This window comes from Bos javanicus, chromosome X (assembly GCF_032452875.1).
Source record: "Bos javanicus breed banteng chromosome X, ARS-OSU_banteng_1.0, whole genome shotgun sequence".
Lineage (NCBI taxonomy): Eukaryota > Metazoa > Chordata > Mammalia > Artiodactyla > Bovidae > Bos > Bos javanicus.
In genome coordinates, this window is record NC_083897.1 from 121776069 (window position 1) to 121788919 (window position 12851).

General features: G+C 39.1%; 1 long non-coding RNA gene across 2 annotated transcripts in view; it reads right to left on the reverse strand.

Annotated features, from left to right (window-relative positions):
- Window positions 1-12636, reverse strand: part of LOC133241968 (uncharacterized) — a 170634-nt gene extending 157998 nt beyond the window's left edge. Inside the window, exon 1 of one of the 2 annotated variants that reach the window (XR_009734729.1) lies at window positions 12482-12636. This is a non-coding gene — a long non-coding RNA (uncharacterized LOC133241968). The remainder of the gene's footprint in view (window positions 1-12481) is intronic. The other variant, XR_009734730.1, reaches the window with a different exon arrangement.
- Between the last annotated feature and the right edge of the window lie 215 nt (window positions 12637-12851).

Here is a 12851-nt window from a genome sequence, read left to right on the forward strand (position 1 = left end):
CAAAGTAATGTTTCTGCTTTCTTAAGACGCTGTCTAGGTTGGTCATAGCTTTTCTTCCAAGGAGCAAGTGTCTTTTAATTTCATGTCTTCAGTCACCATCTGCAGTGATTTTGGAGCCCCGCAAAATAATAGTCTCTCACTCTTTCCATTGTTTCCCCATCTATTTGCCATGAAGTGATGGGACCAGATGCCATGATCTTTGTTTTCTGAATGTTGAGTTTTAAGCCAACTTTTTCACTCTCCTCTTTCACTTTCATCGAGAGGCTCTTTGGTTCTTCTTCACTTTCTGCCATCAATGATTTAAACCACCCCTAAAGCACTCGACTCCCTTTCAGCCTGCCATGTATCTTTCCACACATTCTCTGCTCTTAATAAATGCTTTTATCCGCTTTACCAATTTCCACCTTTTTGCTGAAATTCTTTAAAAAAGCAAAGAAGACAAGAGCCAACGCCCTGCTTCTAGCTGCTAGTCCCTGGTGGTCTAGTGGTTAGGATTCGGTGCTTTCACCACCACGGCCCAGGTTTGATTCCCAGTTAGGGAATTGAGACCCCATTTCAAGCCACCACACACCACAGCCAGCCCAGAGCAAGCAAGGATGGTGCCAAGGCTGGGTGCTGGAATCATCTAAGGCTTGCTCACTCCCATGTCTCATGGGTGATGCCATGAATACAAAAACAGCTGGGACTAGAACAGTGGTCTGAGGCTAACTGTTGGTGCTCTCTGACTTCTAGTAGCTGTTCAGCTTACAGTTTTCTGGTTGATTGTTGCCCAGCTTCATGGAATTTCTACTCCCACACACGTCAGTTCTCAGGAAGAGACTCCAGGGGACTCTGGTGCAGGTTCCTGAAACATTTTCCTCATGAAGCTTCTCCTCATTCATGCCTTGCCCTGCAAGCCCCAGACACCTCAGCCTTTCTGTCTCTTCAAGTCATGGAAACTTCCCTGCTCTATTTGGGATTTGCATCACTATGAGTGAAAAGGACTGATAGGGAACATGAAAACTAAAATAGAATCAAGCTTAAATGATCAGAGCAATTACTACACACACAGTCTCTGTCACCGTCTCTCTCTCTCACACACACAAATACACATGAATACATATGTATATGTAAACATACTCACATATATACACACATGCTGCTGCTGCTGCTAAGTCGCTTCAGTCGTGTCCGACTCTGTGCGACCCCATAGACAGCAGCCCACTAGGCTCCCCTGTCCCTGGGATTCTCCAGGCAAGAACACTGGAGTGAGTTGCCATTTCCTTCTCCAGTGCATGAAAGTGAAAAGTGAAAGTGAAGTCGCTTGGTCTTGTCCAACTCTTTGCGACCCCATGGACTGTAGCCCACCAGGCTCCTCCGTCCATGGGAGTTTCCAGGCAAGAGTACTGGAGTGGGGTGCCAGGGCCTTCTCCGTATATACATACATACATGTATGCATATTCATGTACACATATATGGCTTCCCAGGTGGCTCATTGGTAAAGAATCTGCCTGCCAGTGCAGGAGATGCAAGAGACGCAGGTTCGATCCCTGTGTCAGGCAGATGCCCTGGCGAAGTGTATGGCAACCCACTGCAGTATTCTTGCCTGGGAAATCCCATGGACAGAGGAGCCTGGCGGTCTATAGCCCCTGTGGTCACAAAGAATCAGACATGATTGAGCACAACCACAACACACACACACACACACACATGTATTCATATGTATATATGCACATTAAATGTTGTAAAGCACTGTGACTTAACTTGGAGATTAATATGTGTGAAAGATAAGAGTTAGTCACTCAGTTGCATCCAATTCTTTGCAACCCCATGGACGGTAGCCCACCAGGCTTCTCTGTCAGGCAAGGATGCTGGAGTGGGTAACCATTCCCTTCCCCAGGAGATCTTCCTGACCCAGGGATCCAACCCAGGTCTCCTGCATTGCAGGCAGATTCCTTACCATCTGGCCAGCAGAGAAGCCCCATAAGGTAAAAGTTACCCTTAAAAGTCCTAATAGAGTTCAACATATACAGCTTTGTGCCTACAACCTAAAATGGTAAATATTCTAAATACTGGCACTTATTTGAAAACAACTCCCTAGACACATGGAAGGAACAAAAGCAAATATATGTGCAGATAACGGTATTCTAACAATTCTGCCTTTAAGCTAGTTATCAAATACTTATGTGAATGGGGCATTGGGAGAGAATTCAAAACTATTTCTGATCTCCTGGAGTGTCGATTCCATTCTGTCTAAATACTGTGCATTGATTCACTCTACAGCTCTCTGGGAATTCAAAACAATAAAATCCAGGCGTGGATGGAAAAGAGATCAAGAATTCTAAAGAGTTTCTCCTTGTCTACAGATTTTACTTCAATTTGTTTAAATATCCAGCATTTGTAAACATAATAAATATTAGTAAATCTGCTTGTGATTGTAAAGATTAAAGGTTAGCCTGTAAAATCAGTGTTTAAAGATTCTACTGTATATCTTTACAAATTTAAAAATAAATGCACTACAAAAATCAAAAGGTGGAATAATTTAAGAATGTTAACTACATTATCTTTAATAAAGAGGGTAAAGCTAATACCACCTAAAAATGAAACTTAGCTTCTAAAAAGGGCATAATAAAAGTCAATTATTTGCTTTATATAACCTTTAATCTAGGTCTTTTTAAATGGATAATTTAGGAACTTGTACATCTTGTCCTGAAGAATACAAACAATAACTTTAGTTTCACTTCATTTCCCTTGTGTTCAGTTAAATAAATCAAGTCAAATTTAACAGTTTTCTTTAAAGTAGTATATATAATATGATCTAGTTTTTATAAAGTTATTTCTCTCTATGCATTTTTCTATCTGTACATGTACAATTGTGCCTCGGTATCCACGGACCCCTCCACAGATATCAAAATTTGTGGATGCTCAAGTCCCTTGTATATTGGTTGGTTTAGTTGCTTCAGTCATGTCTGACTCTTGTGACCCCATGGACGGTAGCCCTCCAGGTTCCTCTCTCCATGCAATTCTCCAGGCAAGAATACTGGAGTGGGTTGCCATTCCCTTCTCCAGGGGATCTTCCCGATGCAGGAATTGAACCTGGGTCTCCTGCATTGCAGGTAGATTCTTTACCGACTGAGCTATGAGAGAAGCCTAGTATATAATGTTGCAGAATTTGCATATATGCAAATACACTCACAGCCTCCCATATAATGTAAGGGAGTCTCTCTTCTCCCTTAGGAAAAACAAAAACCAAACTCTCTATATAATCACCAGCTGATACCCAAAGAGACCTAGTTCAGGACTAACCAGGACATTATAAAAAATTTATACCCACAGGACAGATCTGTTTAAATCTGTCTTCATAGAACATGTTTGATATTCGAACTGTATAATGCAAAGATTAAAAGGTTAAAAACTGACATTTGCCATTTACCCATACCTGATTATAACAGTTCTCTGATATAATTCATTATGTTTTGTTCAATTGGAGATTAATATAGTATATGCATGAATGACCACCTAATTATTTCACAAAGTTACAGAGCTTTTATTCTGTTGCCTACAATCAACAACATGGATGCTTCTTAATGATGACAGTTTATCATTTTTAAGCTTCATTTTTCTTTTTGGCTTTGTCATTTTCAGGACCATTAAAAACACACTTTAGTGGTGTTTACTACATCATGTTTTATAGACTGTCTGTGCTCCCACCTCCCAAATTCCTATGTTAAAACCTAACCTCCAGGGAACTTCCCTGGTGGTAAAGTGGGTAAGAATCTGCCTGCCAATGTAGACGATCCCACATGCTGTGCAGCAACTAAGCCTATGCTACAACTACTGAACCTATGCACCCTATAGCCCGAGTTTCACAACGGGAGAAGCCACCACAATGAGAAGTCCGTGCACTGCAACTAGAGAAAAGCCCTTGCAGATGCAACACAGCCAATAAAAAACAAAACAAACAAACAAACAAACCCCTAAGCCCTGATGGTATCAAGAGGTGGAGTACTGATTAGGGAAGTGATCAGGCCATGAGGTGGATTCTTCAGGAATGGGGATAGTGCCCTTATAAAAGAAAACCCCGAGAGCTCTCTCCCTCTCTCCACCATGTGAGGATACAGCAAGAGGAAAGCCATCTCTGAACCAGGAAGGAGGCCTTCACCGTATATCACATCCGCTGGTGCCTTGATCCTGGACTTCCCGCCTCCAGACTGTGAGAAATAAATTCTATTGTTTATAAGCCACCCAGTCTATGGCACTATATTATAGCAGCCTGAAGTGACTAAGACAACCCACACATCTTTCAGGAGAACCATTTCTTTTTATAATTAACTCCTCAACTAGTTCTTGTTCTCTCTGGATTCTTCTGTTTTAGTCTACAAAACTTGGCTTTATCTTTGGAACATAAGAGTAACATGATCAGTTCAGTTCAGTAGCTCAGTCATGTCATGGTCAGAAACATCTAATATATTCAAGAGTATAGCTAGTTTCTTCATCTGAAGTGTATCATTAGAGAATACACATTTTTTTTTAATATATTACCCCTTATGTACAACTAAAACACTCTTTTTTTCCATAATTCATATTTTACTGTACTTGGAGGTGCAAATTTCCTTATTGGCACTTGCCACGACTGGGCAGTGCTAAACAAAAAGGTAATTGGCACAGCAAACCCCTGTGGTAATAATTAAAATAAAGTCATGATAGACCTTGTGGATTTCACCTTATTGTTAGCTTTTCACTGTGACCCTAAATTTTCTATATATTCTATGTGTAGCTCACCACAAGTTCACCATGCTGGGGCCTGTTGGGGAAAAAAGTTATGAACATAAAGCATACAGAGAGGACATAAGTGCATGCAGACTGTCAAGGATTTGATGGTAAGAAAGAGTTACACTAGACAGACTACATCCAGACCACGTGTCCTGTTTCGCACTCTATAGTTTACTAGGAGTATTGAACTAGAGAAAGTCAATTCACCTCATCCTGGAAGGTGAACAAAATGAGGGAGATCTAGCAATCATGAGGGATATGGAGTGACCCCTCAAGTAAGAAGAGCCAAGGTAAAACCATGGGAAGCTGGCATATAGGGTCCTTGATAGGAAGAATTAGAACCAATATGTGAATATTTTAGAAAACAGGCTTCAAGTTAGTAAAGAAAAAACTACTAAGACTAAGAGTCTTAATAGAGAATGAAGTTACATATAAAGAAATTAAATTCTCATCATTGGAACAGTTTAAAAGGAAGTTGAGATGATCTGCTAAGTTCTCAGAAAAATAGCATGAAGGATGCCTCAAGTGAACAGGCAGTCTTCCTACATGGCTCCCTAATTATTTTGTCAATCTAGGAATTTTACCACTCTATTAAGAAGGAAACAGAACTCCAGTTTTCAAAAGCGTAACAAAGACTCAGCTTTCCAGAAACTGTCCAATTATGAATAGGGACTGTGAAACTGGAATCCAGATCTTAGAGAACTACAAATATGTGCCACTTCTCTATGTGTGTGTGTGTGTTTGTTTATTTTTTTTAATGATAAAACCAAACTCTGTGTGTGTGTGTCTCAGCAATATATGAAAACATTTAACATCATGGTCATAGGAATACAAAGAGGAATTATTAATGTATCTCCCTGTATCTTAATATTACATAACCCAACTTTAACAGATTCAGCTTTTAGAGATTTCATTAAATCCAGTCTTCCTGAGCGAAGTACCTTCTGGATTTATCTCACAAGTACAGGCATTTGCAGTTAAGACAGTCTACTAATAGATTATTTAGATGATGCAAAGCCAGCCGCAGGAGCCTACTGAGTTTAAGATTCATGAGGGCAGGCATTTTAGACTGTCCCCTGATCTCTGGTGCCAAGAATACAGTTTTCCAAATAGTAGGTGCTAAATAAATATTTATGAATGAATGAATGGATGGAGGTCGAGGCATTTTTAGGTTCATTTTGGGTTGTCTCCTGGCTTCCTCAAGGGAAAGAGAGAATGGTCTTGACCTAAGGAGATAAGAAGCCACTCTTGCAGAAGCAAAGAGGAAGGGGTGTGGTCAGCAGAGAGGACTAGACCGAAGCTGGCAGCTACAGAGGGCGAGGGCAAGGAGACAAGGCAGGACACTCTCTCATTCCAAGCTCCAATAGTTCTTTGAATAAATCTAGGACTTACAAAGGCATTTTAAAACTTGAGTGATAAAAGTCAATGAATTTCAAACAGTGTCTGGCAACGTTAAGTTTATAAATAAAAATATGTATGAGCAAAATCCAGAGAAGAAATTGTCTGCTCTGAAGAATTCCTCTTGGAATTTTTTTTTTTCCTTCTAAAAAGAAAAATGGGATGGTTAGTCAGCAGAGCCAGGGCTTTTATAACAATGTCCTTTCTCTAACCATTGATTTGTTTTCATTAGGTAAGTAGTTCGTTTTCTAAAGCTCTTTCCCCCACTTTTGCTCTTGGCCATAACAAAATTGGTGGTTCTTGCACTGTCATTAATTCCATAGTTGCGAAATTCCCTTAGGGAAACATAGTAACCTTAGTTTATTGAAAATACTAAGGGAAAGATAGTTTATTAGGTATTTGGATGACTGGATGCTGAGAAACATATCATTTATCACTTAAAGTATCTCTAGTGCAAGGACACTGTTAAGTGTGTGCATATAAAACATAGAACATCTGGATTAAAACAGAAAAAAAAAAAGCATTTAACAAAAGGCAATGAGATGTGCTATCTTCATTCTACCATATAACTGGATACCTAGGGACACATGGCTGAATTTTTCATATTTCAATCAGCATGTTTGTCAACCTACAGAAAGACCTTAGGTGCTCCCGTCCTGTCACAGAAGATGAACATTTTTTTCTTCTATCTTATATATCGGTAACTATTGGGGACAAACAGGGAAATGTCCCATGTCACAGCTGTATGAGATTCAATCAGGAACAGACACAAACGTGTCTAAACTGACAAATCATAAATAGTAGCCCAGCCACGTTGACAACCAAATCAGACCAGTCAATACCTATGCACTTTATCATTAAATATTGCCTAAAATGTCAAGTCGAGAATTACATTTATCTTGAAATTAAGAGCTGGGAGGAATTTTAGAGATCATCTCCTCTGCTCCATCAATTTTGTGGAAGATGTAATCAAAATGATGATAGTAACACACACTCCCTGTTCTCAGGGAGCTATCAGTTTCATAAGAAAAGAATCCCTAAACAGAAAATTACAAGATACTATAAAGGAGGGAAAATAGGTATAAGCATGTAATATTAGAGGATTACATGGAAATGACATTATGTCTTGCTTTGGGGACCATGTGAGAATCAAAAATAACCTCCGTGAAGAGGTGACTCTGAAGCTCAATCAATATAGAAAGAATAAGAGTTGTGCAGGTCACGGGAAGCAAGGTATTTTGGGAAGCAGAGATAGAAATCACAAAAGGAAAGAAAACCCATATATGTTTTGGGAGATACAAGCAGTCTACTTGGGTTGTCAGCACAGAGAAATGACAGAAAGATGGAGGATTCTGGGTGTCAGGATAAAAACTAAATTTTCCATCTAGAGTCTCTACGTATGTATTGAATATATGTACAGGTGTGTCTATGTATGGATGTGTGAATCAAAAGGTCATGACATAATACTTAGCCAGACTACAAGCAATGCACTTTTTTCTTGTCCTATGGTTTTTCATTTAAAAGTGTCAGTCAACACCCAAAACACAAAGGTCATGAGATACCATGGTGTCATGACTTACTGTTTGAAAGACATGTGAAGGCTGAGAGGGTGATAAGCAAAGGTCAAATCACAATCAGGTGTTTAGATTAGACATGATAGACCAGAGAGTGGGGAGTCATGGAAGAGTTTTAAACAGGGAAATGAAGTATTATTATCTGGATTTAGAAAGATCACTCTAAATTGTTCAAAAGGGAAATTCTCTGGCAGTCCAGTGGACTCCACACTTCCACTGCAGGGGAGCATGGGTTCAGTCCCTAATCATGGAACTAAGATCCCACAGGCAGTGTGGTGTGGCCAAAAAAATAAAATAAAATAAAAAACCATTCCAAAAAAGACTGGAAATGTTATAGGAAAGAAGGTCAATATCAGGAATTTCTTACACTACCATATATATAACAGATAATTAATAAGTACCTATTGTATAACACCAGAAACTATTCTCAATATTTTGTAATAACCTATAAAGGAAAAGAATATGAAAAAGAATAAATATATATATGCAACTGAATACATATAGGTGTATGTATGTGTGTGTATAATATATAATTGAATTGTGCTATACACCTGAAACTTACATGATACTGTAAATCAACTATATTTCAACTAAAATTTTTTTTAAATGTTAAAGGAGTTCCTTGAGGCTATTTAAACAACTGCTAATGGTAACGGATTCAAGAGTTGTTTTGAGGATGAAACCACAATGAGGTATCATCTCACACTGGTCAGAATGGCTGCCATCAAAAAGTCTACAAACAATAAATGCTAGAGAGGGTGTGGAGAAAAGGGAACCCTCTTACAAACTGTTGGTGGGAATGCAAACTGGTACAGCCTCTATGGAAAACAGTGTGGAGATTCCTTACACAGCTGGGAATAGAACTGCCATACAATCCAGCAATCCCACTGCTGGGCATATACCCCGAGGAAACCAGAAGTGAAAGAGACACGTGTACCCCAATGTTCATTGCAGCACTCTTTACAATAGCTAGGACATGGAAGCAACCTAGATGTCCATTGGCAGATGAATGGATAAGGAAGTCGTGGTACATATACACAATGGAGTATTACTCAGTTATAAAAAAGAAGGCATTTGAGTTAGTTCTAATGAGGTGGGTGAAACTGGAGTCTATTATACAGAGTGAAGTAAGTCAGAAAGAGAAACACAAATACAGAAAGAGAAACACAAATATTAACGCATATATATGGAATTTAGAAAGACAGTAATGACAATCCTATATGCAAGGCAGCAAAGGAGACATAGATGTAAAGAACAGACTTTCAGACTCAGTGGGAGAAGGCAAGGGTGGGATGATTTGAGAGAATAGCATTGAAACATATATATTACCATATGTAAAACACAGGACCATTGCAAGTTTGATGCATGAAGCAGGGCACTCAAAGTCGGTGCTCTGGGACAACCCAGAGGGATGGGGTGGGGAGGGAGGTGGGAGAGGGGTTCAGAATGGGTGGACACATGTGCTGATTCATGTCGATATATGGCAAAAACCACCATAATATTGTAAAGTAATTATCCTCCAATTAAAATAAATAAATCAATATTTAAAAAATAAAGAAATAATTATTTATATACATTAACCAAAAAAAGATAGTCATTTTGAGGATGAATAAGAGCAATTAAGAAGCTGTAACTAACATACATCATTACTGTTTGGAAGAGGGGTTAAATGAGAGAGGAAAGATAGCGGTTCAGTTCTGAGGAGTCTGTCTTAGGAAGTATGTGGACAGTAATATTGTTCACAGAGAGAGGGGAAAATTAAGAAGAACAGGCAAAAAGAACTGAGAATAATGATTCAGTTTAGGACATTCTGAATTTAGGTATCTGCTGAATATCCAAGTAGAGATATCAAGTGAGAAGTTAAGTCTGATTCTGAAGAGAAATGAAAGTCACAGCTGGACAGATGTGGGATCTAGCAGCATACACAAAATAAAATTGAAGCCATCTGTGGTAGAGGGCAGAGAAGGCAATGGCACCCCACTCCAGTACTCCTACCTGGAAAATCCCATGGATGGAGGAGCCTGGTGGGCTACAGTCCATGGGGTAGCTAAGAGTCAGACACGACTGAGAGACTTCACTTTCACTTTTCACTTTCATGCACTGGAGAAGGAAATGGCAAGCCACTCCAGTGTTCTTGCCTGGAGAATCCCAGGGACAGGGGAGCCTGGTGGGCTGCCATCTATGGGGTCGCACAGAGTCAGACACAACTGAAGTGACTTAGCAGCAGCAGCAGTGGCAGAGGGAGTGGGTGGGATGATTTGGGAGAATGGCATTGAAACATGTATAATGTCATATATGAAACAAATCACCAGTCCAGGTTTGATGCATGATACTGGATGCTTGGGGCTGGTGCACTGGGACGACCCAGAGGAATGGTACGGGGAGGGAGGAGGGAGGGGGTTCAGGATGGGGAACACGTGTATACCTGTGGCGGATTCATGTTTATGTATGGCAAAACCAATACAATATTGTAAAGTAATTAACCTTCAATTAAAATAAATAAATTTATATTTTTTAAAAACCATTTATGAACTGTAAACAGTTATAATATTTTTTCTGACCTTTAAAAATGCATAAAGCACCACTGATGTGTGTGTGATAAATTATTATCATTTTCACATACAAATCAGGAGCACGAGACTCAGTTTAAATCATGTGCACAGCTGACATTGTGCTGCCACAACCCAAGACTCAACCTGTTTTGTATACTGTATCTTTCAAAGCTTCTCCATCCTACCAGGATGCCGCTCTCCATCATGCCATGTGCTTTACTTGTGGTCATGAAAACAAACAAACCTCCCCTTGTTCAAATGACACTTACTTCATCTGCATTTATAAATCATTAATCATTAGGCTGTTTGCTTTTGGTGTGCATGGGTTTGAATTAATCATACTCTATAATTCATTGCACATCATCATCGTTCCTCCCTGGAAGACCCATCTCTTCTTCTTGTATCGATTCTCTTTTATCCCCAATGTACTATTTTCATCTCCTACCACTGACTCATTTCCTAATATGTGAGATATTCATTCTTTCCTCTGTATTATATTATATGCATGCATGTTCGTTTGTTTTCTCTTTTTAACTCAGCACTATCTTTTTCAAGAGCTATTGATCACTTGGTAGGCTTATCTAGTTGGATCTAACTGCTACACATATCTTTCCACATGGTACTTATCACTTCCCTCTGGGGCCTGCATCTAGTAGTCTCCAGCTATTTTTTCCCCAGCTTGATCAAGATATAAATGACGTATAACACTGGGTAAGTTTACAGTGTACAATGCGATGATCTGATACACATACATACTGCAAAAGGATTAATTATCATGATAAGCAGCTATCTCTAACTGCCTGTTACCAAAAACAACCCTGTAACAAATTTCAAATTTAAATATCTTCTTGATGGACTTGCATGAAACTTCTCTGAGCTACACATCCTGGATACAGATGTAAGGACATAGGGTATGTTAACACTTCATTTTACTAAATGTTATCAGATTTTTCTTCAGAATGGCACATGAACTTTAGGAATTTTATTTAAGAAGCTCTTTTCATCCCAGGTTACCAAAATAGTCTTCAATTTTTCTCCTCCTAATTCTATAGTTTTACCTCTCATATTTAATTATTAATCCACTTGACTATATATATATATTCATGATGTTTTACATAAAATAAGCTAGTTTTAATGTTATCTACAACCCAATCCAATCTATACTTTCTCCATTGATTTTCAGTCACACTATAATCATATATTAATTTCTCATATCAACATACTCTTGTCCTCTCTGAAGCATGTCTCCCAAGCCTTAGAAAGAATCATCTAACAGGTTTATTGGGCTTCCCTGAAGGCTCAGGCAGTAAAGAAACTGCCTGCAATGCAGGAGCCCCAGCTTCAATCCTTGGGTCAGAAAGATCCCCTGGAGAAGGAAATGGCAACCCACTCCAGTATTCTTGCCTGAATAATCCCATGGACAGAGGAGCCTGGTGGGCTACATTCCATGGGGTCACAAAGAGTTAGACACAACTTAGCAACTGAACAACAACAAAATGGGTTTATTATTTAGTTCAATCACCTTATCTCAAGTTTTCACATTTTCCTGGAATGAGCCCTCTATGGAAATGGTTAAGACACCTTATTTTAAAATGATTCAATGCAGTTGTGTCATGCCTCCATGAACCTTTGAATTTGGCAAAGGTCTCTATAACTGGAGAGATACAAACATGTTCCTGAAGAACAGCACAGGAAATGAATATAAGAATGGACACAGAGCTCTGGGCTGCAATACTACAACTGTTTCATTGATTTAAGGGGTAATATTCAGCCCTTTCTTCTTTCTTCCTGGGTAAAATTAATACGATAACTGCCACCTCCATACCTATAAAGATTTTCAGATTTCATTGACTGATACTTACTGTAAAGTACCACAAGACATTTCCTGGCATAAAATCTCTTGATTTCCAACTGATGAATTAGACATTCTGAACAATTACTGAAGATGTTTTATGACTCTTTCCCCTAAAACAAATCTCAGTAAAAATAAACACATAAAATTTTTGTACATAATGTTACTTGATGCTTTCTCTTTTCTAAAAGTCTACATCTCTCATAAGACACTTTTAAAATTCTCATTTAACTAACAAGATGTCCCCGAGTTATGGATAAACTTTAAAAGCAGAGTTTTACATATTGTCCTCTGAACACCTTCACTGTCTGAAAACTGTTTTGGACCAACAGGAAACACTGAACCTTCCTTACCTTCTTCTCTCACCACCAGCGGCCCCAGTAGTTGCTAGTTCTTGTGAGTTATCTCTGTTTATAAACACTAGCTTAATAGCTGTTACTCCCCCAATACTTGCAGAAGACTATGCAAATTTATTCCAGATGAGGGCGGCCAATAGCTACTTCTAATGCTGCTGTTCTCTGTTTGTTATCATGATGCCCACCTCAGTTCTGCGTAACAATTTGAACTTTTCATTTGCCATAGGCTGCTAGAAACATCTGTTGACTTATTTCTCCCCAAATAGCTCTGGGCGTCCAACCTTAGTCATCTCTGTTCCAAAAGGTCAGCCCATTTCTACTTCCACTAACTGCCACGTTCTCTCCCCCAGTCAGCATCACTTCGAAA